At 40.4% G+C, this 25,882-nt stretch overlaps 2 long non-coding RNA genes across 2 annotated transcripts; one reads left to right on the forward strand and one right to left on the reverse strand.

The window, feature by feature from the left end:
• Window positions 1-694: 694 nt before the first annotated feature.
• Window positions 695-1,320, reverse strand: LOC109117603. Its single transcript, XR_002024904.1, has 2 exons — window positions 1,238-1,320; window positions 695-730 (listed from the first exon to the last, which is right to left on the reverse strand). It is a non-coding gene; the product is annotated as an uncharacterized LOC109117603 (long non-coding RNA).
• Window positions 1,321-1,405: 85 nt separating this feature from the next.
• LOC104852609 lies at window positions 1,406-22,280 on the forward strand. Its single transcript, XR_777543.2, has 5 exons — window positions 1,406-1,523; window positions 1,981-2,064; window positions 19,269-19,375; window positions 20,266-20,342; window positions 22,225-22,280. It is a non-coding gene; the product is annotated as an uncharacterized LOC104852609 (long non-coding RNA).
• The last annotated feature ends 3,602 nt before the right edge of the window (window positions 22,281-25,882 follow it).

Genomic DNA, 25,882 nt, shown 5'->3' on the forward strand with positions numbered 1-25,882 from the left:
AGGATCCTGCATTGGCGGTGAACTGTTCTTACCGATCTCTTACCAGAATATCCCAGTGAGGCTGCACAGGGCTTGGGCAGTGCAACCCCACCATGTGCTAGGAGGGGCGAACATTTGAAGCATTTGGTGGAGGGCCCTCCTGACTGGTGACATTTTGTAGACCTGAGTGTCTTCAAATATTTAGCAAAACCCAGCTTTGTGCTGGCATCGTGCTGCACTAGGCATTGAAGATGATATGTTTTCTAATTTTGCCAAATTCAGGGGTCCTTAATATCAAAGTTATATAAAGTGGTATTTTTGGTGGTAGAAAAATTAAAAGATGCAGCCCTAGACCAACTCGTTCTCTTGTGGAAGGTGAAACCAAAGTAGAGATGAGCCTGAGATGACCCGGAGAGAGGAAGCCCGGCTTCTGTACCCCAGCACACCACTAAAACAAGTGGGGGAAAGCTATGTGTTTATAAAGAGCTCTTGAAAGTTGCATAAATGGGTTAGGGTGTTTCGTTTATACAGAAAGACCAAGGAATGTAGACAAGGCATTTGCTTCGAAGGGCATGACAGAGGCCAGGAAGGCCATGAACTTTGGAAAGTGCCAGGAAATCTGCGCTCAGCTGCTCTGCCCTGCCTCGGGGCTCCCCGCATGCTCCTCACCATCTGCAGGAGTGGAGATGTCTCACATCACTTCACATGCATGAGGTTCAAAACGGAACGAAAGACGGTTCAGTGAAAGCATCTAGAAACAAAACCGATTTACTTATCAACTTGGAGGGTGCTTTCTTTGTTCATGTTAAACATGGTTAGAATTGAGCAAGCAACTGGCTATGTCCCAGTGAACAAGCACGGTAAAGAACTACAGAAGTGACCTGTTTTTCCTTTGAACTCAGTCCTCTTACTACTGCCCAAGTGAAACCACCTTTCTTGGTTACAGAAGCCTCATCTGCTGAACAGGGATCAAAATACTGAGCACTGTGGGCTTCTAGGATGAATTATGTGCAGAGAATTTTGCAATACACCTTTCCCTTGCTAAATAGTATTTCTGGTGCTTAGAGGACAGAAAAAAGCTTTAGTTTCCTGGACCTCCCTCCCGACTGTATTTTCAGTAGCTCAGCTGAACTAGTGGACAGAGTTTGCAGCACAAAAGATTCTATTTGTTTATATGTCCTACATTGCATTAGGCTGGACTATTAGAACAGACCAAATTCCAGTGGCCTAACACAATTAAAAGGTATCTCTTGCTCACCTAATAGTTCAGGGCCACTGTCCTCCCGACTGATGGTAGTTTGGTATATTTGCTGTGTGGCTCCCAAGCCTGGCCCAGGTGTGCACATCTCGGAGGCAGAGAGAGAAGGGGTGTGGAGGAGTGTGTGTGGGAGGGGTGAGGCCAGGTCTGGGGGTGGAGCCTTCACACTCAGTTCGCAGGGAGTTTCATGGTCACGGCTAATTAAAGAGAGACCGGGAAATGTCATCTAGCTGTATTCGTAAACAAAAATAAAAACTTGGCTTTTGACGGAATGAGCACCTGGAAGGTAAGAATGGATTTCTGTGACCCGCAGGAGTTTTGTTTATATTTTTATCACACTGGGGATTGACACAGGGCCTTCACACTCAGCTGCATCTTCAATCCTTCTGTTTTTGTTGTTTAATTTTGAAACAATGTCTACCTAAGTCACTAAGTTGCCCAGACTGGGCTCCAGCTTGTAACACTCCTGCCTCAACCTCCAAGAGCGCTGGGATTACTGGTGTGGGACACCATGAGAAGTCTTGATCAATGAGAAAACTGGGCTTCCCCTATTGTTTTTATTGGCACCCCAAACAAACAAAAACAAACAAACAAACAAACAAAACTAGCCCACAGCAAATGACTTGGAAGAATGGGCCTGGAAAGATGCAAGCAAAGAAAGATTCGATCTGGGCTCTGAACTTAAAAATATTAAACTATGATTTTAATAATCTTACAGTCAGCACTTATTTGCCTTTTGTTAGGTGTCACATGGTGAGGATCTGAAGATGGAAGGAGATAAACAATGTGAATTGGATTGGACGGATCAGAAACTGAGGGGACCAGAGGTCAGCTATGAGATCAAGAAATACGATTATTTTATTAAATCATGGTTCATAGCAAATGAGGCCAGATAGGTCTAACACATTTTCCATCAACAAGTACTGCTAGGTGCAAAAGTGTTACCTTTGTTGGCTTCGCATGTCTGTATTTACCAGAAAGGCAGAAAGGAAGCAAACATGATATTAATCTTCTTGACTTAATTGTTACTCTTGAAAGAAATATTTCTTCTGCTTTGTTTTCAATCCTATCATTCTTATAGCTTTGCTTTCAATCAACTAAAGATGATTTCATTCTAATGTTATTACACTCCACATTCTGTGATACTAATTTCATGATTTGTATTTATTATATCTTGCCCTAGTAACATTTGGGGAGTTAAAAAAATCTTACAGTATAAAGAAAATTAGTAGAAGCTGAGCTTAGCTGAGATTATAAAGAAAAGGAAATACTTTACCTGAAAAGAATTGTAGTTGCTTGTGGTGGTACATGTCTATAATTCCAGTTACTTGGGAGGCTGAGGCAGGAGGATGGTCAGTTTGAACCCTGCTTGGGCAAGTTAGCAAGAGCCTGTCTCAAGATAAAAAGCTAAGAGATCTATCCCTTTGTCTCCTATCCACCTCTTGTTGCACTCTTTGTACTTTGCCTTACTCAATTAAGTGAGATGTATGGCATTTAAACATTTGTGTCTGATTCGTTTCACTAAACATTGTATTTTCCAGGTGCATCCATGTTTCAACAAATGTCTCAAATCTGTCCTTCTCCGCAGCCAAGTAGTATTCTTTTATGTATAGATACCAATGAAGAGAGGCCGTGGGCGGGAGCCTAATAACCTCAATGAATGGAAACATTTTATGTCATAAGCATAAGTTTAATAATGTCAGCAAGAATAAAAATTGGAAAAGGGGCTTTACAGAAGGAGGAGGAAGGTAGCAGAGAAGGGGATTAAAGAAAAGAATCAAGCTGTTTCATGTGCCTGTACCCACTCCCCAAGACGATGTAAACTGCACGTTGTTGCATACATGGATCAATGCTTTTTTAAAGCTTTTCAAAAGGCTGAGGATGTAGCTCAGCACTCTTGGGTTCAAGCCCCAGTACCAAAAGGCAAATGATAAAAAACTCAAGCGGAGTTATCATCATCTCTTTTATAGGCAAAGGAGTTGATGATGATGATGATTACAATGACAGTAGACTCTTACTTTGTAATCTATGCACTGAGCACTGTTCTAGCTTATCTATCATCTATTCGTCTATTTATCTAGCTCTTATGTAAGCCTTAAAGCAAGCAATGAGAGAGTTGCCATCTCAAGTGTGAGGAAACTAATGCAGAGCAGAATCAGCACCATTTTCACTCAGCAGTGGAGTTGGGATTTGAAGCCAGAGTCTAGGCTCTTAACTCTCACACTGTCCTACGATACCAAGATTCAGACAGCAGCCACAGACTCACGCTGGAACATGGACATTCCTTTACAGAAAGTAATTCCTTTCCTTCCTCACCGTCCTGTCTGTCACAGAACAGAGGGTACCACGAAGAAGGAAAGGATGCCTTGGGTGAGGGGTCCAGCATTAACAGTCCCAGCGAAAGACTGAAGAAAAATCCCAAATGTATTCCCTTGCATTTTCATCCCTCCACTGTCCAAATGCCAGTGGCTAATTTCGTAACTCAGCGGAAATTCTTCCCCTGTTACACAGGCCCCAGCTCCTGGTCCAAGACACATACACACCGTCAACATGTTTGTTCACGTAGAGAAAGGCTTCCTCTAGTAGGCACTTGAATTGTCACAGCAACAAGAAAAGACAAGGAAAGCTTTGAGAAGGAGCCCGTGGCCAAGAAAAGGGGAGCTGGCTGGGAAAGCAGTGGTCTTGGAGAAATCCTGGTACCACCGTGGATTCCAGAAACATCAGAGCAAGAAAAGTTTCTCTGAGGTACTTGGAAATGAAGGATCTGAGCCAGGCCCTGGCTGTTAAAAGCTTCATTGAGGTTGTACCCTTCATTTCTCATGAGTCCATTAGGAAGGCTCTTCATTTATAGATGAGGAAACCGTGGCTCCAGAGATAGGCTGTGGCTTCCTCAGAGTGGAACTAGGATTCAAGCTTCAAACTGTTTAATTCAAGCACTTATGTTACAAACTATATCACATTTCCTGAGAATTGTGGCTTTCTCCCAAACTACACAACCTAGACATGCAAGTGACAGATCCAGAATTAGGATCTGGCACCACCCGCCCCTCAAGGCCTCAGAGAACCAGGCTGTTACCCCACAGAGATCAACCACATCTTCATCAGGCCCTCTTAACATTCTGCCCTCCGCTGCTCTGGAATGGGTCTTGTTCAAACTTTTCGTCCACAGTTCAACAAATAAGCAAACACAAATAAAAAGCCTAGCTTTTCATGAAAAGGCAGTGTAAACATCTGGCAGGCTTCCTGGGTCTCTGCTTCCCCCAGCTGGGTCTAAGTGCATAATGTGAGTGGATTAAGATTTCAACAGAGGAGGGCTTGGGAGACATTACTCACCCCCGCAAGCACAAATCATCCCTACAGTGTAGCCATGGAAACACAAGTGCTCTTGTTTGTTGATCAAAAAACTAAACAAGTCATTTGAGGTTTAGGGTCCAAAAATCTTTCAAAAAGGCAGTTCCCACATAGTCCATTGGAATGTGTAGGTGTGCACTTGCTGAAATATTGTGTAGGATAACACAGGATACAAATACATGGAAATAACTTAAAATGAGCAATGCTGAGAAATGCTCAGAAGAGGAAGAAAGAGCCAGGGCAGGTGAGGGGACTAATACTTAAGAAAGGCTACTTGGTTGCACCTGTGAATAAGTGGATAAACTGAAAGAAAAATTCCGAATGATAAAGTTATATTAGCTCCTCTATTGCATCGCACTACTGCAGGTCAGTTGATTCAGGAAGAACCTGAAAGTCACATGAAAATTATACTTATTCAAAGTTTTCCTCCTTCAGATAAATACTTTGGCCTTTAATATGTGTCAAATAATCTCAGTGGGTACTATTGCATCCAGGGCCAGATAGGTTTTAATATTCTAATTTTTAAAAAATTGCATTAGTATATGTTTGTGATACATAATGAATGTATCATCGGGGCTATTGGCTCATATACCTACTACATCTTGATCCTTTTTACTTCCTCCTTCCCTTCCCTCCCTCCGTCTCCCTCGCCCCATCCCAGATCCCTTTCTTATCTCTGTTCTCTCTTAGCCTTCTTTTTAGAGCCTCCTTGCAGTTTGCTGAGTCAGGAATGTAAGGCTTTTCTCCCTCTCCTCTAACAAGAAATCAGAGTTCAGTCCCTATACACCACGAGACCCCTGCTGTCAGACCAGGCAGAAGGAACAGGCCTTACATCGTATATAACTGGAGCCTGTGATTCTGATGAGGTAAAGAACCGGCATCACAGAGGCTGGGCTCTCTTCTTGGGAAGTCCTCTCCTTCCTTTCTCCAGTGTAGCTGGTGGGATGGTGAACTGTGAGTCTACTCCAGAGTTTCTCCTACACAGGTGCTCCGGCAGGCAGGAAGCAGGCTCACACTGTGCAAGCAGTCATTATTGGCTTGACAAGACTAATACAGAAATCACCAAATGAAGTAAAATATGTGAAAGCAAAGAACATGGGAGAGACCCACCCAAGTCATGCTTTGGCAGACTGTCCACAAAGCACCTTCAGGGCAGACTGTAGTATGAGAGGTGTGATTTGTTTAGGTCGATTTGTATCTGTTTCCCTATGAAGAAGCCCGCCTGTATGATTGATTGGGCTTTCCTGAGAACTATCTTCTTAGACTTCAAATTCCATGGTGTCTTAAACTGTTCTTTACCTCTCAATTTCATTGTTTTCAAAGGAAACATTCTTGCAACTCCACGGGTCTTTGACACTTCAGGATGGATTTGAGGGTGAGGAACCTATGGGCTGAAACTGTTTTTGAAGCAGGATGAGGGTGGTGATGGGATTGGGTAATGGAAGCTATTTATTTACCACCAGCTGCCTCCAGCTGTGACACCCTGCTAGGCTATGGAATAAAGCACAGTAAATAAACACCCTGAGCAGACAGGCTGAAGCAGGGCACACAGGGAAATTCATCTCCTTGCAAATCCTAGAAAAATATGTACTTAGTGATGAGCATGTCCAAAGTAAACCGTGCCAAGCTAACGATTTGAAATGACTTCCATGTTTCTGCCTCAGGAACGATTCAGAGCAATAACCAGGATTGCTTGGGTGGTTGTTTCGAGCAGGTAACTGCCCTTCTCTTCTCCTTGCCTGGCTAACTCCTGGACATGCGTCAAGCCTCAGCATATACTTTCTCAGAGCTCCCATAACCCACTAGCTTCCTGTACCACAGAACTCACCACACTGTACTGAAATTATCATACTATTCTCTCCGTCTGCCTCGAGGCTACAGGATTCAGTGGAGCCGTAGACCACACATCCTAGTCATTCTCAGATTCTTAACATGTAGCACCGCAACCATTGGGGGCTATCCCATCAATGTTTGTTGAGCTGAATTTATTCTTTTTCAAAGCTTAAGCATTTGTTGTCCCTTAAAATGAAAGGGAAATAGGAGGAGGAGAAAAAGGAGGAGGTAGGAAGGAAGGAATTAAGGAAGGAAGGAAAGGAAGGAACTGTTTATCTCTACTGTTGCCCTGCTCCTTAGAAACAATGATATACTTTTTTTTTTTTTACTCCTTCCTCTGTCATTTCTTTTCTTCTCTTCTCACCTTAGATCTCATAAAGAAAATGCAAACAGTTTTCCAGTTGACAGCTTGGAAACACTGATCTCATCCTATCTTTTCATTTTACAGATGAAGAAACTGAGACTCAAGCCATTATTACTACTCCCGTTTCCACTTTTGCTGCCCATTCTCTCTGCCTGTTTAATAATTTTTTGCTATGAAAGCCCATTGTTGCCCCTCACCCCATGGACTCTCCCCTACCCCAACACCCCCTTGCTTTGCTTCACCCCCTCCACAATGAGAAATGGGGTGCAGATCTTGAAATTTAAGACCTTGGGTTGGAGCACATTCATGATGGATAGAGCTTTCAGAAAAACTAAAATGTATAGTGAATTTATTTCTAAAACTTTTTGAATTATACTTGTGGTTTAAATCAGATCTAAATGGAGCTGCCTCTCCCACTCCATGCTAAAACTGTCAAGGTCAATTTATAACAAACATGTAGTTTCTAATAATAGCAAAGATTTACAACACAGCTATCTTTATTGGATACCTACTAAGCATTCTGGATTCTGCTAGATTTTTGCATCCAGGATATTATTCCACTACCATAGGGGTTCTGTAGGACACATAATATAACCATTTTACAGATAAAAGAGATGAGGTTCAAAGAGGTTAAACAATAGGCCGAAATCACAAAGTCAATAGGTAGATGAGGTAAGATGCAAATCCAGCTCTCTGGCTTTGAAACACACATATTTTATTTATTTTTTAATTGGTACATGATGATTATATTCACTGTGGGGAGAAGGTACGTGTAAATAACACATTTTAATTCTTATTCCCCGTTCCTCACTTCTCTTACTCCCTCCATCTCTAGATCTCCACATTTTTCTACTACACAAGAATGGAGATATTTCATTGCCAATTTGGAAACTATCTCTTTCCCCTCCTTTACCTTTCAATATGTCTCCAGGAAAAAAGCTGGCTCTTGAGTATGTTAGGTGCCCAAAACTACAGGAGGTACAGAGTAGGAGTCAGGCATCAGAAACCAGAAGCTTGGCTGAAGAATAGAATCCAGGAATGTGGAAAGGAGTTGCAAGGACTGTCCGTCCAGCTCATTCTGCAAACGTAGGGAGCCCGACTCCTCCAGAGTTGGAACGGCTTTCAGTGGGATTTCATTCAGTATTTTAGTTCTTGCCCAGCAGCATTTTAAAGCCATCACTAAACACTTGCCCTGGTGCTCTCATCAGGCCTTGAAGAATTGCCCCATGGGTTCTACAATTGTTATTGAAGCTGTGGGAACTCAGTTACTTCCTGGAAATTGCAGGTTCAGCCATAGCAAAATCACCATTTTAGCCAAACCAAATAACTTCCCAAAAACTACTCCCACTAACCCCAAACAGCACTCTCAACTAACCCGAAACTCTCCAGACATAAGAGAAACCCAGCAACACTTTCTTCTTCCTCGGACACTTTCTGCTTCTGAAGTTCAGGCAGATGCACAATTTTTTATTCTCTGATTTTGCTTTTTCAGAGCAATAATTTCGAATGAAACTGGTGGTTGAGCCTGAGACCGGGAGGCAGAGTTTAACAAAGATTTAGCAGAGAAGTTGATTCTAACAACTTGGTGCATGGAGTACCATGCCTGGTCTCCATTCATTCTTTCCTTCACACATCCTCACCGCAGCCCTGTGGGGTACATTTTCAGATGAAAGTTTAAGTAAGTGGCACAGGGTCACACAACTGAGAAGATGATAAGACAGAAGTCAGACTTATTTTTACCCATTTCACTAATTCACAGCAGCCTCTCAATGTAGGATTAGAGAACCGAGGCCTGTTCAGGAAGTAGCAATATTTCCATCACAAGCACAGAGGCATGAAACATTGGAAGATGTATCATTCAGCATATCTTAAGTAAGAAATTTGCCTGGTATAATTTAGAAATTCCAGAGAGGGGCCTGGACAGGAAGTCGGGGCTAGGTCATGAAACTATTCTGAAGCATTTAGGCACTAGACAATGGGGAATATTTGAATAGCTCTAAGTGATTAATTCATCACTCTTTTAACAAATATTTCATGCGATAAGTGAAATATTTAATATATAACTATGTGTTCAGTCCTGGGAACAAAACAGTAAACAGAACAGATGTTCCCTGCTCTTGTTGAATCCAACATGGATGGCCAGTCATTTCCATAAGGTATGGAGATAAAAAGGTTCGAAAAAAGTATTAGCAGGACCCCTGAAGGCAAGGCTTGAGCCAGGACTTGATGAAAGGCCAGTGCGGGTAAAGAGGTGGTAAAGATGATGTTATTGGTAGCACAAAGGGCACAGGCAAGATCAAGGGGTGAAAGGAAGCAAGGCACATCCCAACAACAGGAAGTTGAAAGAAAGGCTGTGAGCACGGTTGGAGATGAGGCTTAGAGGGCAGTCAGGGGATGATTGGGAAGCACGGACTGTCAGGAGTACTTGGTGTATTGGAAAATCGAGAATGGTGGCAGATGGACGCATTGTGGTATCCAACATAAATGTAATTCCCTCTATCCTTGAAAACATCATGAGAATGTGGTTCAAGAAACTGATGGAATCCCAGGATCCCAGGAAGCAAATTTGTTACCATTCTATCAGTAAGGATGCTTTCCACTGCCAGCAATGGAACTCAAACTGACTTAAATAATAAGGAATGCAGTACCTGCAAAAGAGGAAGTCCAGGGACAGGGAAAACACAACATACTCATAGCCTCAGTGATATAACCAAGCATTTTGATTTTTTCCATCTCTCCACTCAGCCATCCTCAGCATTGGCCTCATCCTAAGTCTGGTTCCCTTCAGATTGTAACATGGGTGCTAGTAACAGATGAGGACATCTGCTTCTTTCTTCTCATGCACTGGAAAAAGAGAAAACTTTTCCTCCAGCATGGAATATAAGACTTTTCCTTTGTCTCTTTACACTCACAGGTCACTCGTGGACCATGGGTGATGGAGGGAATGCCGTGTGTTTATTGACTGAGATTAATCAAGATCCCCCTTTGGAACTGGGGTGGTTTTGGATTTCCTTGTGTCTCATATTTGTGCAGGATATGGCTGCCCAAAGGAAATCATGGCTGCGTTAGGAAGAAGTTGAAGGTTGGATACAGCATGCATTGCACTCCATCATTACTGACTGGGCACCACTGCTTTTGAAAAAGTGCCCACGTACTCTGCTATTAAATAAAGCAGACAAACTTCAGATCACTCATCCACTGACTATTCCCTCATCAACAACAAAACATGGTAACCGTTATCCTCTAACCTGGCAAGTTCAATTATATGGAAGTAATTATGTGCCTAAACAATCCACAGACTGAACATAAGCAATCCTGGATGAAATAGAAGTTTATTAAACTCGACTTCATATTCCCATAAATTTTTAAAAGAGACACCATCTAGGGCAAGACCTTCTTTTTATTTTTTGCTTCATAGAATAATGATGAGGATCAATTTCTCCAGCTTAACATCACCAGCCTTGGCAGCAGCTCATATTTGAAATATAAATGATGTCATCTGGTTGGCCTTTTCCCATCACAAACAGTAAATCTCCAAATCTGGAGAGATCTTTTATTTGGTTACACATATTGTACAGCATCAAGGGGTTAGAACACATGTGCTAGAGATTATTGAAATCATCTGGAGGAGGATGGCTTGTTTTTGGAAAGCCCAGAACTTACAACCCTTTCATGCCTGGTGTCTCCATTGACTCTTCTCTTGATCCTGCCTTTTCAAAGCAACAATTGGGGCTTATTAGCCATGTTCCTTTGCAGACTAAGGTCTCTCTGGTGTACCATGTCAAGTCTCCAGGAAAAGTTCTTCCTAGTAGAGTATCAAGAAAGAGGGGAAGCAATGGGATTCGAAGCTAGTTGCAGCTTAGCAATATGCCAGATACATGAATTTGGATGCATGAGACATTGAGACTCTTAGCTTCAACTACTCATCTATAAAATATGATAGCCTCACAGGATTGTTTGAGATGTGTAGCTTTTGTTTAGTCATTGAGTATTTGCTTATCACTTTATAAGTGGCTGCAATCTTTCAATTACATTAACATGAAACAACTTGCATGGAAAAGACACTCTAAAGAAATCTACTGAATGACCTGTAAATAGGTGATAATATGGTTTGATGGATTCTGGGTCATTAAGTTATCTTACATCTCTGACCTTGGCGTCTTCACTTATGATTACGTAAACAAAGTTATCTTCTTTTTAGAGTGGTGAAGAATAAGCAGAATAACACAAGTGATGCGTTGGTGTCTCATACACTGGTGCACTTGGAAAGAGAAGTCCCCTTTTACCCAATCACTTCCTCTTCCAGAGCTTTGCTTTCCCACACTATAGAAGTATACATAAACAATGACATTCTTGATATTGAAGGAGATAGCAGGAGAGAGAGCAAAAAGGTCTATATGCCCGGGTTTTGAACTTAACTTTCCAACTTCCTAAGTGAAACTTCTGCCATTTCTTGGGGTCTCTGTTCCAACTACATCAAAATGAAGGAGCTGGTGGAGATCTGACATTCTTGAACTTTTAAATACATGAATCAAATAAACCAACCAACAAAAGAACCACAAAACAGAAGCCTAACATAATGTGGTCAACTTTTCTATTTGACAAACAGATTTCTAAAAAGTAACTGCCACACACTATTGCAATTATTAGAAATAAAAGATAAAGAACAGCAGAAAAGAAGGATATACAAGTTTTCATAATATAAGGCATCTCTTTAAATTGAACAAGCTAATTTTATGGAAAAATTTTCTACTTCTTTTATTCTCATTTTCTTACAGACTTGAGAAAATTCAGTTGATATGCACCTTCACAATGGCATTTGGGCATCACTGAACTGCGTGGACTTCGAGTTTGCCTCTCACACTAATGTCCTAGGGCTCCATCAAGACCCCACCATGGGGAGAGGCTGTGATGCTAGAACAACAGTTCATTCAGGGAAGGTCAGCAAAACTGTGAGCCAGTTCAGGAAGGAATCCAGTAACAAATTTTGCTGAACTGATTTTAGGTCTAATTAGGGAATTTGGGTGAGTCAAAATAGTCGAAGTCATTATGCATGGATGGACACATACAAATTGTAACACAGCTTCTTGAGATACTCCCTTGCCCCAGGGTTAATCCTTCTGACTCTGGCTTTGTTCTCTGCGGACTCTAAATTCTAATGGGCACACTTGCTTCTACCTACAGCAGAATATGAGAGATATGTGAGTGGACTAAATATATCCATTGTTCCTAACCCAGGCACCATATACTTCCCCTCAGCCCTGTTTTTCTAACACCTTCTACTCTCTGATCTCATGTCAAAAAATGTCTCTGACTCCATCATGTCCTGGGTGAATGCCATGCATTTTATTAGCAGGATTCTAAATAGAGATGATGTGATTTGTAGTTGACACTCATTTCCTAACCGTTTTGGTATTGAGCAAATTAAAAGTTGGTTGAAAGAGGTGCTCAGAAGGGCATGCCTCAGCTACCAGGAAAATCATTTAGTGTAGGGGATGCTAATTCTATGGTCCTAGCCAAATGAAGTAGTAATAGCATTTGAACAACTACCATAATAAAAACTGTCTACTTTGCTTTGCTTCATACCAAGTGCTCTTTAAGAAATAATAATCATTATCTATTTATTACTCCACATGAGGAAACTGAAACTTAGGTTGGAAAAGGCTTACCCAAGAGAGTCAAGTTAGTAGGTGGCAGGGTAAGAAAGCAAACCAGGGTCATTAGACTTCTAGCCCAGTGCTCTTCCCAACCTCTGCTCTTCTCTCATCCTTATAAATAGCTGTAAGACTAAGAGGTTCAAAGGAACTTCCTTTTGGTTCTCAAGCCCATTATAAATGCCATTTGCCCTGGGAGGAAAATACAGTCCATCTTCTCTGCTGGCTTGTGTGCTAAGTCATTGGCGCCCAGAAATAACCTCCTGGAGACTATGGGCCTTGTGTTTACCGCAAAGCAGTGGATAAATAACTAGTTAGTGTTGTAGTGTTTTGTGGTCACTTAATCTGTTGTGTTCCTTCCAGAGACTCTGAAGGTTTCCTTTTTCAGTTAATTTTTATTTATGTTTCTGAGGTCTGTGTTGTTTGGGGTTTGGTTCAATGGATGTTTTTCTTGGAATGTGTTGCCATTGGCTTCAGGATGTTTCTGCTCTGCTATTTCATGGAATTTTCCCTGAGTGTGGATTGCTATGTATTCCTTTGGGGCAGTGAGCCAAGGCAGTGCTGGTATGTAATCCTTTCCTCCGGCCAGAGGACTTCTTCTCACCCATCCACATGGTGCTCAGTCGTATTTGTCCACTGATAAATCTCCTCCCATCTGTTAGTGTGCAGTAACCTTGGACTTCAGCCATGCTGTGTGCCGTGCGTTTTTGGCTCTGGATGAGACGAGCCCGGTTGCTTCTGATAGAGATTGTGTCAACTGATTCTGCCAGTTTGTTCCATCATCCCAGGGTAAGAGGAGACACATGCCAAATGTCACGGCAAGAGTGGAAAAGGCTCGTACGGTTAGTGCTACAGACAAGGCAAGATTGTGAGACTGAAATTGTCCAGTTCTCTGTACAACTCTGCACCCCAGGAAGAAACAGAGACAGAAAGGCCAGGTACACTACAAGCACCACTTGCTCCCATGGCCCTCAGCAAGCCTGGCTCGCTTTGTCTTCGGCAAGCCCATAAAAATTAAGTGCCAGATAAAAATAAGGGCTTATTCCATATCACAAAATGCTCTTTTTGCATTTTCTTGGTGGGTAAGAAAAAAATCATAAAGGTCAGGTTGTGTTTGGTCATTAAAATGGTACGTTTCTCCAAAGGCTTTCAGCAAATGAAGATGCAGAGCACGTAATGAGGCAGAAAGTTGCCCTGGATAAATCCTTGCTTTGGCTTTCTGTTTGTTGTATTTCTCATTGTTTTTGTCAATACATTCTATACCTTGGCTCTTTCCGAAAAAGAATTTTGGATAATTTACAAAAATGTGTCAATAAAAATCAAAAATCATTGAAAGAGGCATGGTGAAGGATAATATTAAAAAACAAATAGGATTGTTGTTTAGAATTTCATAATTAAAAAAATAACTGCACATTTGTTGAAAGCAATTCTCACAATGGACTAAAAATTCTTAAAATGCACGGTGGCTCTCTGATCTGTAGATTCTCAGTTGTTGCATTTAAGGAGATTCATGTTTTGATGTTAATTTGGAGGTGGAAGAGGCCAACTCCAATCTGCATACTGATTTCAGGTACAGTAGCACATGTCTGAAAACCAACACCTTTCTTATTTGCAAGGAGATTAAAAAGTTCTAATACTAGTTCCCTAGTACTGGGCATCATACTTGACATTTAATAATTCAATGAATTCTCTCTTGTGAGAATTTTGTGAGAAAAGTTATCTGCATTGAATAGATAACATAATCAGAGATAACTAATTTGCCCAATTTACCTAGCTAGTAAGAACCAGGATCAGCACAGATGTATTTTATCTCAAAGTCAGTGTTCGTTTTATTTCCTCAGACTAGCTGCCTGAGACAGGTGATAGAGTGAAGAGTGTAGTTCTCCCATTTGGTGAATATTAAAACTCAAACAAATGTGGTTCATGCAAAGAGTGCTTCAAGCTATAGGTTGACCAGGAAAGAGCCATAAGATAAAAGCAGGTCATGATGCTTCATTCTTAAGGTCAGCCAAAAGAGATATTTGTGGTATGACAGTAACCATTGTCATGCAGTGTCCTCCAGCCTACCAGAGAAAATATGTCCAAGAGAAGACAGAGATGGAGACAGAGACAAGACAGAGGTGGAGACAGAAATTATAATCCTATTATGGAAGGAGTAATCCAAGGAGAGACAGGAGAGAAGATAGGAGAGGGAAAGGAAGAGGGAGGGAGGGAGGGAGGGAAGGAGAGAGGCGAGAGAGAGACAGACTATTGGTGTTTGTTGTACCTTGCAATTAGAGCAAATCCCTAACATTCGAAATCCTCATGGTCTGCAGAATCTTATACTTTTGAGCCTTCCCAAGTTGTCATTTCCACAGATTTTGCTCATTCTCCCATATGATCTTAAAGAACTCATCTTCTGTGCAAGGAGCAAAACTATATGTATCCAAATCACAAGACTTATTACTATAATTTGCGTATGTTTCTCAACTTCCCATTGGATAATGAGCAATGCAAAAAAAAGTTTCATCTTCTTATTTCCAATTAATTTGATCAATCTTCAGAATAAGCTTTAAAAGTGGTATTTTTTTCCATTCTTATTTTGTGGACGAGGGAAATGAGGCACAAAGGTATGAAGTCACTAGCTTGGCCCTAAAGCATGAAAGTGGCAGAGCCTGGACTTGTACACAAGTGGTACTGTATAAAAATTCTCACCAGCCATGTCTTAACACTTGACCTTCGCTTTATTATTTTTTTTTTCCAGAGAAGATCCTGTTGGTCCTCTCCCAGCCTGTCTCTTTCTTAGAGCTTGATATCTTCTCCTCACAAGCCCTAGCACCTCCCTCTAATTATGGAGATCAATTTGGAGTAAGCTGAAATCCTTTCTCAGTGCTAGGCTCCAACCTCCTCTCCTGAAACTCAAGGATACTCAGCATACAAAGAACCAACAGCTACAAACAGCAGAGGAGGGAGTAAAAGATTATTAAGAGCAATTATAATATTAGTAAAACATTTGCTTTAGTATAAGTCAACCAGAAGCCAAATTCTAATTACACTTTACTCAAGTATATTTGAGTACCTTAATGGGAGGCCACTTGTGGAAAAAAAAAAATAAAAAGTAGAAGAAAAATGTAGATCTGGGTAGTGAGAAATGAGCTGTGATACAGTTCTCAAAAAACCTTGCTGACCCTATGGCAAACTGTGGAGCTGAGATGGCCCTTTCCTAATTATACCACGTTGGCCAGATCAGTCATTGGAGGCAGGCTGACCTTTGAGAGGAAATGTAACCTTGGGCAGGCAGGACTGAGCTTGGGGCCATCTTTAGCATCACTCCCTGCCGCTAGGAGGTTAAGTTCTTTCTTCCTGAAAGAAAAGTTTCTGTGGCCCATCACAGAACCCACCCAAAGTCCTAGCCCTTCAGAGCATAACATCTCAATGTTTTGAGCACTGTAGCCTCATTTTCCAGGCAGGAAAATGAGGACTCAACAAGCTAAAGTAATGTAAGAGAGATCACATAGACAGTAGCTGCCAAGCTGGTATGGAAACTCAGGCCTAGATGACTGCACAGCCCTGTTTCTCTACTACATAAAGTGACCTCCCTCCAGCACATTATAAATTGTATGACAGCATGTATGTGGTAATGTTCTGAAGACCAGAAATACACACTCATAGAACTGAACTACTTCCAGCACTGTACTCTTCCATCGTACCCCAAACAGCAACTCCCTCTGAGCCCGCACACCCTTCTGCTCTCATTTCCCACATGTTTGCGTGGATGGCGTCACCAATTACACACTGGGCAGATGTCCTCTGGAAAAGAAGTCACAGTCATTGTCAAAGAGAAGCCAGGACTGCTCTCCAGTGAGGCTGATGTGTAACCAACAGCTGAAGCTACTTCACCAGTTAAAACAAAAATACTGGCAGTGTCTCTCTAAGATGTGGCCCATTGACCTCAGGGATACCCAAAACACTGTCAGTGGATCTATAAGGTAAAAACTGTGCTCATATTACTATAAAGAAGTGATTGGCTTTTTTTCACTGTGTCAACATTTGTGTGGACACTATATCAATTAATGATGCAAAGGCCAGAGAAGATAAGGTTGTTGGTGCCTTAGCATGAATCAGGGTGGTGGCACCCAACTGCATTAGGAAATAGTTATAGTCTTTAATACTGTGAACTCACAATTTTAAAATAAAAACAAAGGTAAATCTCACTGAAAAATGTCCGTGATGGAGTACTTATAAATATCATTACTTGAAAGAGAACTGACACATTACAGTTATTTGGACTTGGATATGTGTCATACATTTCTTCCAGGAAAATGGCTCATGGTATTTGTTGCCAATGATTAAATTCAAGCTTTCAAGCAAAGACCAAAATTTTGGAAAACTTGCATCTACCATCATGAGTTTGACATCAGACAAGTACGGGCTTTTTGTGATGAGACCAGTGGTGATAATAAGAAATGCTCTTTTTCATATTTGTGTAATGAAATGAGTCAACATTTTGAAGATCTATATAGCTCGATGAACTGATATTTTCCACATGGCCAGTACATAATGTTCTAAAATTATGCATGAGCAAAAAAGATCCATTCAAAGGGGAAAAGATGCCAATGGATTTCAGTGTAGTAAGATACAAAAAAATGTAACTGATTTTCAAATTGCAACAAACTTTTAAAATGAGGAAAGGGAGCCTAGAAACAAAGGGAGGGAGGGAGGTGAGGAGTACAATATACCTACTCCTAAGAGCAATATAACCTTCATGTACTGCTAACATGTACTAATCAAATAAAATTTTAAAACAGAAATTACCTCTTGTCAAGTTTTGGTGCTGTATCAAAGAAGAATACCCATAACTATCTGAAAAGCATTACTCATTAGTAATGAATTAGTAAAACATTATTTGTGTTTTCAATTGCATATCTATGTGAAGCTAGATTTTCGTCATAGTCTTCAAACGACATACTGCACAGATTCTGTCTGCGAAACCAGATAAGAAAATCTAGATGTGTTCTTTAAAATCAGACTCCAGAAATTTACAAAAATGCAAAACAATGCTATGCTTCTTATCAATTGTTTTTGCTTTAGAAAATACACTTATTTCACATTTAAAACAATTTCTATAAACATGTAATGGACTTGTTTTTAAAAATTAAAAAAATATTTTTTATGATTTCTCGGTTTTAGTTTCTAATATCTACACAAATAAAAGTACGTTGGGTTCCTCAACGATATTCAAAAGTTAAATGGGTTTCTAAGACCAACACTCTTTTGAGGACCACTCATCTAAGATCATTTAGTCAACACTGAGAAAGAAAATATAAGACTTTTCCCCTAATGAATTCTTTTATCTTGGAATAGTAAAAGAATTAATAGAATATTTTGAAATGAATAAATGAGGGAAAAAGGAAAAGCAATAAAATATTGGAATGAGCACGTACAGAGAATCAAAGGGTGTTCTTTAAGATTGCCTGCCGAACTAGATGATAACAATATGAGAACTGCAAGTCCTGCTACTCTAGAGAAATTTCTCAGTGGTTACCACGTGGCAGACCCTTTCTATGTGCTTCCAGGCCCTCACATGGCTTGAAGGGATGGGTATTATCCATCTCTTCACGAAAATGCAGAAAGCATCTCTTGGGATCCCCAGGCTGATGTTCTCTGGCCAAGTCTAGAACGAAAGAGATTTTTTTCAGGGTAGGCTATGGGGCACCTGCCTTGAAAACACAGGATAACAAGAAAAACCCAAGAATAACCTTTTCCTGAGAAGAAAAGCTTTGAATATCCATACAGTAACGTACATAATTCTTCTATAGCAGCTGGGGGAAAATGAAGAAAATACAAAAATGAGGATGGCCAAGGTAACGCTTGTAGTCCTAGCAAATCACGCTTCCGCTTTCTCTGGCTGTAACTCAGAGCCCTTCTTCCTGTAGGTTAGCTATTGTGTTTTGGTGGAGCATGGTGCTGGATTTTGGAGCTTTGGGGCACATAACAGATCTGATACTGGAGGACTGCACAATCTTGTGGAGGATCCCAGAAGAAACAGAGATCTGCTGCAGTATGAGTGACTAAAGCTTTCATAGGAAAAGCACAAAGTAGTACAGGAATCTAGAAGAAAAATGTAAACCAGCCTGGTTAGCATGGAGTCTGAGCCAAGTCTGAAAGGAATTGTTAGAATTAATTAGTAGAGGAAGGAGAGCAGGGAGAAGAAATAATGTGCTATATACACTAAGAGTGTGACTTCTTAGAAAACAAATTATATCAGTATGACCAAAGAGGGCACGCACCCTTCCAAGTTTGACAGTAGCCCTTCCCACCTTAGCCTCCACACTTGACTGTAATTAAAATATTTTCATCTGGGGCTCTAAATTTTATTACTACTGTGACATTAATTGTGATATGTCAACTCAACTTGAGCAAGAACAGCCTGGCAGAGGGATTTAGCTCAGGACCCAAGTTCAATCCCTGGTACAAAAAAAAAAAAAAAAAAAAAAAAAAAGAACAGCCTGGCAGATTAGAAAAGCTCTGAATGTATCTGCAGATGATTGACACTAGTCCAGCAAACTGAGGAGAAAAGACCCATCCAGTTGTAGGTGGCATCAATCAATAGGTCTGTAGCCTTGATAAGAGAGAGCGAGAGAGAGAGAGAGAGAGAGAGAGAGAGAGAGAGAGAAGGAAAGTGTGCTCATTTTAAAGAACTCCAGTCTTGATCATGCTGTTGCCTTTGAACTTGGGTCTCCAGTTTCTTCAGCCTACCAGGGCAGACTGACAGCAGCAACTCTCCAGGGAGCTTCCAACCCTTCAGTCTTGGACCAGTGCTGAGCTCCTGATCCCTTTTGTTCTGCAGTTTCCATCTCCTTCAGCTGAGCAGTTACTGGATCCTTCAGACCACCACTGTGGATTCTCTTGCTGCTGCTCCTGCAGATGGCCCTTGTGGACTCTCCCTGTGATCCTGTAAGCCCTCCTAATAAATCCCCTTGCACAATTCTACATGTATTTTCTATTGATCCTGTTCCCCTAGAGAACTCTAACTAACTCAACCACCTTCTTGGATCTCTGACAGTACTGTGATCCCAAGGTTGGTATTCGTGGCTAGACATGGTGTGGTTTTTCATAGTTTCTCCACCCTCACATTGACACATGTCTTCTAACCCAATGCCTGGCCCTTAGTGAGAGTCTCAAGTATTAAATGGCATGAATAACATTTCTTCTCTACTACTATTTTTTCTTCTGTTCTTCCTCATTCAGGTGGTATAGAAGAATCAGCCAATTCATTCTACTTATGATCAAATTTTTTTCATCAAAACAGATTTCTCTCTTGATTTATCTTGAGACCTTCACTTCTTAGGCTAGGGGGACACTAAATGGCTTGCAAATTTACTTCCACTCAGGAGGGAACTTAGTCCTTGGTATATTAGATATCTTACATTTCTACCTATCGGTGGCAACAATTTCTTGAGGACAGGGAGCCTGACTGAATTTCCACCTTAGACCAAAGAAGAGATTGTTTAATGGAAAAGAAAGGAAGAAAAAAACATAAAATTTTTAACCATAATGAGACTTTTTTCCCCCCTCAGCTGTAACTGCTACCCAGATGTGCTACTAAAACTGCTGTGACATCTTTCCTTTCCCATATGGACAAGTTTTTCATGACTCTGTGTTTATGTTTCCCAACCCACTCTGATTCAGAGGAAAAAATACAGAAGGCTCCACAGGAAAGTACAAAACCCAGCACAAGAAGGCAGGGTATGAAGGCAATGCTAGTGTGAGTCAGCTCCGAGACACAAGCAGATGTTGGATTCTTCCCACCAAACTATCTTGATTTCCTTCCTTTCCCATTCTAGCCAAGAAGCACTCTGAACTGTGGCAGCCGATAGAAACTGGGCACCAGATACCCATGGAAAACCCATACAGAGACAGGGTGAGTCTGAAGCCAGAGCTTCCCAAAACCCAAACCAAGATGATTGTTGAGGGGCATCTGCTACTGCCAAAATGATAAATGTGAAGCCATTTCTTCCATTGTCCCGTTAAGTCTCTGAAATCTTGTTCCATCAATCGTCTCCTCTTTAAAATGTAACTTTTCTCCTTGTCTAGCAGCATAAAAACCTGTTCAGATCTCTGCCATCAAAAAGGAATAATTAAATAATAGGAACAAAAACAATGAAAATTAAAACTCTTCCTCTTTTATCTAATTTCTTCCTCATACTCTTCCTCTTTCATCTAATTTCTTTCTCCCTTATACAATTTTCTTTAAGAGCTATCTACACTCTGGTTTTGTTTCCTTGTTTCCTATTTACTTTCAAATGCATTGCAGTCTGGCTCCCCTTCGTCCTGTCTCCTAATTGCTAGTGCAGTGGTACACATCTCTGTCTTTGTCTTATTTTACAGCATTTGATCCTCCTGGCTGTGCTCTCCACTTTCCCACCTTGATTTTTATAGCATTTTTCTCTATTTTTCTCTCTCTGACCATTATCTCAGAGTATCTCACTGCTTGCCTTGCTCTCTTTAATATTGGTGTTTACTAGATTTTGTTCTAATCTAGTTGTTTGTTTCTTTCTCACACCTTATTTTAAAAACATTTTGTTGTACTTTCTTTGTGCTGCGATTCAGTATAGGTGACCCAGATTAGCAGATAAACTCATTATCCTGTGGAGTGAGGATGCAGAAGGGTGACACAAGGATTTCTCACTCTGTCCACTGTTTTTGAAAGATTTCATCCTCATTTATCATTTCACCTGCCACTAATATGCTCCTAACTTTACAATCTGTAGCATTAATTTTACACTTTATTCCAGCCCCATATCAGTACCTAAAGTTTCTTTTAAGGGCACCACCAATATTTCCATCCCATACAAAATTTGATCAATTTTATTTGAATTAAATTTCTTTCACAAAAGCTATTTTTTCTTCTTTTTTATCCCCTATTTCTATAAAAGTCACATCATCCAACTAAGCAATTTGAACACCAAAGTTGTGAGACATTTGAGAGCCTCCCTTTCCCCTTTCAGCCTCCATCCAATCAGTTACTCTGTTACGGCAATGTCTTATCTTAAATATCTCTTGCTTCTATCCTTATCCTTTCCAGTGGCCTTGTGAACACCTAAATCAGGTCACCATCATTGCTTGTTTCTCTGTACTGAGCTCCTATTAACCCTGCATGAATTTATCCCTCTACAGAATCAACTTTCTAACACAAAAGATTAGTAATGTTACTGCCCTACTCAAAACTCTTCAATTACTGCTGGGTAAAAGCTGAAGATGTTTAACAGTAATGAGGTTGTTCATAATCTACACTTTCCTTTGTGATACTTCAGCTCTATTTCCCAACTCCTTCCCACGTAGCCCAGTACTACACATAAACTAATATTTTAGAGGTATTGAAATGGGAAGTGTCTCACGCTGATGTCTCACTGATATTGCAAAAACTTTTACCTCTCCCCTAAAAGTCATTCTTTTTCTTATCTTCTTTTAGATGGCTTTGGCGCTTTTTGTTATTCTGCCCCTAGGCTTTGGTCTTCCCTTAGTGTACCAGACATGATCGATTCTTTTCTTATAGCAGTTTGTAAGTACCTAATTTGGAGGAACTATGACATTTTCAGAATGTGCTTTCAGAATGTGGTTATTTGCTTATTTTCATTCCTAAAAGTTAGAAACTATAGCATTTTCCTCTATTATTCCCTGTCTTACAAATAGTATGTATCATATAGTTTATGAGAAGAAAATGTTTAATATAATAATCCCTAGAAACTAAATTTGTTCTACCTTTAGTTTATTTTACATTTTTTATTATTTTAACCTCACAGGTCATTGTATTTTACCACCTGGAGAGCAATGTTCTTGGGATGTATGTCATGTCGGGATGAATAATCTACTGAAGTCTAAACAATCACTGATGAATCTCCACTTCTGGCAGTGTTTTTGAGGGAAGTGTGAGTTATTAGAGAATATTATTGTTTGCTTGTAATGGCAAAATAAATATTAATAAGATAACATTGTATGTCTTGGTTACTTTTGTCATTGCTGAGACAAAATATCCAACACTCAGAGTTAAAGGAAAAAAGGCTTGATTGGCTCACAATTTGTAGAGGTTTCAGTTCATATTTGGCTGGGTCCAAGGCAAGGTGGCATGGCAGAGGGATGTCACAGAGGAGAAATAGTTCATAGCAGGCAGAAGCCACCAAAGCAACAGAGTAGTGAAGCAGCAGCAAGCAACTACCACAGCATCCCTTTTTCTGTTCCTTATATGTTATCCAGGCTACACAGCCTTGGGAGGAGGGTAGCACTCACACCCAGTGTGGAACATTCTTAATCTTACACAGAACTATGCCAGACCAATCAGTAATTTTGTATTCACACACCCTTGATCCCAGCATGACCCACTTGAGATCTGGCCACCTCTGAAAAGCCCTGCCTATGACCGACCACATAAGGCTATGAGGGGACATCTAGACCCAAACCACACATTATATTAATCTACAGAAAAATTGTATTTAAATTGCAGTACAGTTACATGGATATTATAGGACAATGAAAAGTGATTTATAATTATAGATTACTCCATAGATGAACCTTAGATATGTTGTATGGCAAGTTTCAAATTCTTATATTCTATTTTATAATGAAAATAATTTTGAAACATATGTTTTTGTGGTTCCAATGTCAGTTCACTTTCCAAAACCTGTGCTGTGTTTAGGTCTGTTCCATCCATGTGCATTTCAGGAGTGAGCTACATGCTTGTGCTGATTCATATGTAGGGACTCTTCCCCAAAGGTTTCCTTCATTGTCTTTAGCTGCCATGAACATAGAAAACTCCTTGTTTAAGTCTTCTAGTTATAAAGTTGGAATTCTTCCCCATTGCTGATGAGAAATTCCACAAAAATGAATCTACCCTTCAGATAAAGCATTTGAGAAAAGAAAGACAAAAGCCGAACCAAAACAAAACAAGAGATTTACCCTACATCTTCAGGCCAATGGGTTTCTTTCCTAATTTATTTGACCAGAAAAAACATGGTTGTCTCTTAGGGACTTAGATGCCTCCACCACCACCACCCACCATCACCACCGCTGCACAGCTTCCCAAATTCAGCAGATCCCATGAAAGGACCAGACCAAAGAGAAAGACAAGGAAAAAAAAAAAAGGAACAAAGTCAATGAGAAAACCTACAATGATTTCCTGCCGTACTCTCCAACTCCTGGATGCCCCAATTTCTAGTTTTCTGGCTGGCAAGTTGGAGATTTCTATTGTGTACCCCTTCTCTGCTATTCTGGGTCTCTCTATATGAATAAATCAAAACCAAAAAGATGGAGAAAACTCGGAACTCATTCCTTATTATAGGGCCCCAGTTGGCCTTCCATCGTTAACTTTAGGAGTCTTCATTAGTTTCTTTTTTGTATTTTGCCCGAAGATTTTAGATGTATTCACTGGAAATGGTGAGCAGGAATGAATTTACTCCATCCTGACTGGTACAAAGTCTATTCTTCTTCTCTATCAAATATGGCATAATACAAAGATAGCAAAACAAAATGTTTCATTCTCAGAGGACTCATCATCTACTAGGGGAAACACTCTAGACACATTCTGTCAGAAAATTTGGCTCTGACAAGGAAAAAAAGAAATACAGCCAGAAGTGAAAGAGAACAAAAGGTAAAATTGACTAAGAGGTGTTTTTTTGTTTGTTTGTTAAGTGTTAAATCGGGTTCATGGCTTCTCCTGCCAATACTTAGCACACCTTAATTATTTTCTATGTAGTAGAAAATCTTAATTCTGCTCTATTCTCTGGGTAACAAGATGCAGGAAAGTAGGCCTCTGTGCCTTTTCATATTCATATCATCCCACACATAGGTGGTCAAGCTCTGTTTGTTGGCTGCTTGTAGAGTATTTGGTTCCTAGTTGCTACCCTGACACTTCCAGGTTCCTAACCACTTCCCCTTGCCCGTTATTTCAGTGTGCAGCCAACTCAAACTCCAATGCAAGGGCTTGAGTCTCTCCATGCTGCGATTGAAGTTTTTTTCCTCCACCCAGGTGGGAAGTTGTTAGTGCCAGGAAATTAACATGGGCTGGAAGAAGACCTCAACCAGCAAATAACAGAGTTCACTTGTAAATTCTCTAGCTCGTTCCCTTTTTGGGGGTTATTTGCCCAGCAGGGGGTGGCTTTAGTTGCCTGCAGTGGTAATGGGTTCGTTAATGCACAATTTATTGGCTGCTGTCCCTTCTTTGGCTCACTGTAGCATTTGGGAATTCCTTTGTCTTGTTAAATGAACTACCCACAACTAAATCCTTAGTTCAAGGGCTTACTCCTAGGGTGACCCAAATGAGGTCAGTGCACACTGTACACACAGCGCAATAGGATTTTCATTAAGACATTTCTCCGTGGCTGGTAGAATGGGCAGAATACTGGACTTCAAGTCAGGAGGTTCTAGTTTATCCGATTATTGGCCAGGCGACCTGGCATGAGTCACTCAATTTCAGTAAGGCTTAGATTTCCTGATTTGGAATAGAAAGTTTATAAGATCTATTCCACAATATTCTTGTGAAGCTAGATAAAGCTAAATACTATATGTAAAAACATCTATCATGGAGGACATCACACTGTGAGTACTTAGGGCCCGAATTTATGCTAGATAAGATAAACATAATTCTTTGTTGTGCTGTGAACTGCCATGTTTGTTTTATTTTTTCTTTATTGAAACTGGGGTTTGTGTTAACATGTCCAGTCAACTTCAGGAATGGCTAATAGTGGGGAAACACTGGAGAGATCGTATTTTTTCAATGTAAGCAGTATGGTTCCAATTAGTAGAAGCCCGTTTGATTTCAACATAAATGAGAAATGGCTTAGCAGATGGTCCCACTATTCCTGAGCCCCAGTGAGCTCCAGAGAAAATGTACAAAAATATTTCACAGTGAGTGTGTTGTCGTCATTCATATGGAGTTCTCTTTTATTGAAGAGTTGTTTCATGAGGTTCTTAGGGCTTTATCAAGTGTTAGGTTGGAAAGAAACCCTAGTGATCAATAGTAATCAGACCCTGCTGTCTGTCACACCTTCCCCTCCCACTGGTTTTAAGGAGCAGTGACAACAAATATCAACCACTCAAAAAACAAATGAAAGAGCAAGACATCTTTTTAAAGTGATTTCAGAAATAAAAGAGAATGGTATATTTTGAATTAAATTTATGATTCTATCAACTAGAACAGCCCAATAACCCCAGAGATGACTAAAGTGATAGTTTGCATGACTGGATATATATAAGAGAACAGTGAATTTGTGTAGGATGTTCTAGAAAGGATTCCTATTTTATGAAGGCAACATTGAACTGGACACTCAAATCTTTTTTGGCTTTAACATTCTACAGTTCTAGGCTTCCTACAGCAATAGAGCATATATAATATGCTTAGGGAAAACAAATGATTTCTACCAAACCTCCTCGTGTTCCCTACAGTTGTTACTGAAATGATTCTCATCT

Source organism: Fukomys damarensis, unplaced genomic scaffold, assembly GCF_012274545.1.
Source record: "Fukomys damarensis isolate Sample0158 unplaced genomic scaffold, DMR_v1.0_HiC HiC_scaffold_23, whole genome shotgun sequence".
Classification (NCBI taxonomy): Eukaryota; Metazoa; Chordata; class Mammalia; order Rodentia; family Bathyergidae; genus Fukomys; species Fukomys damarensis.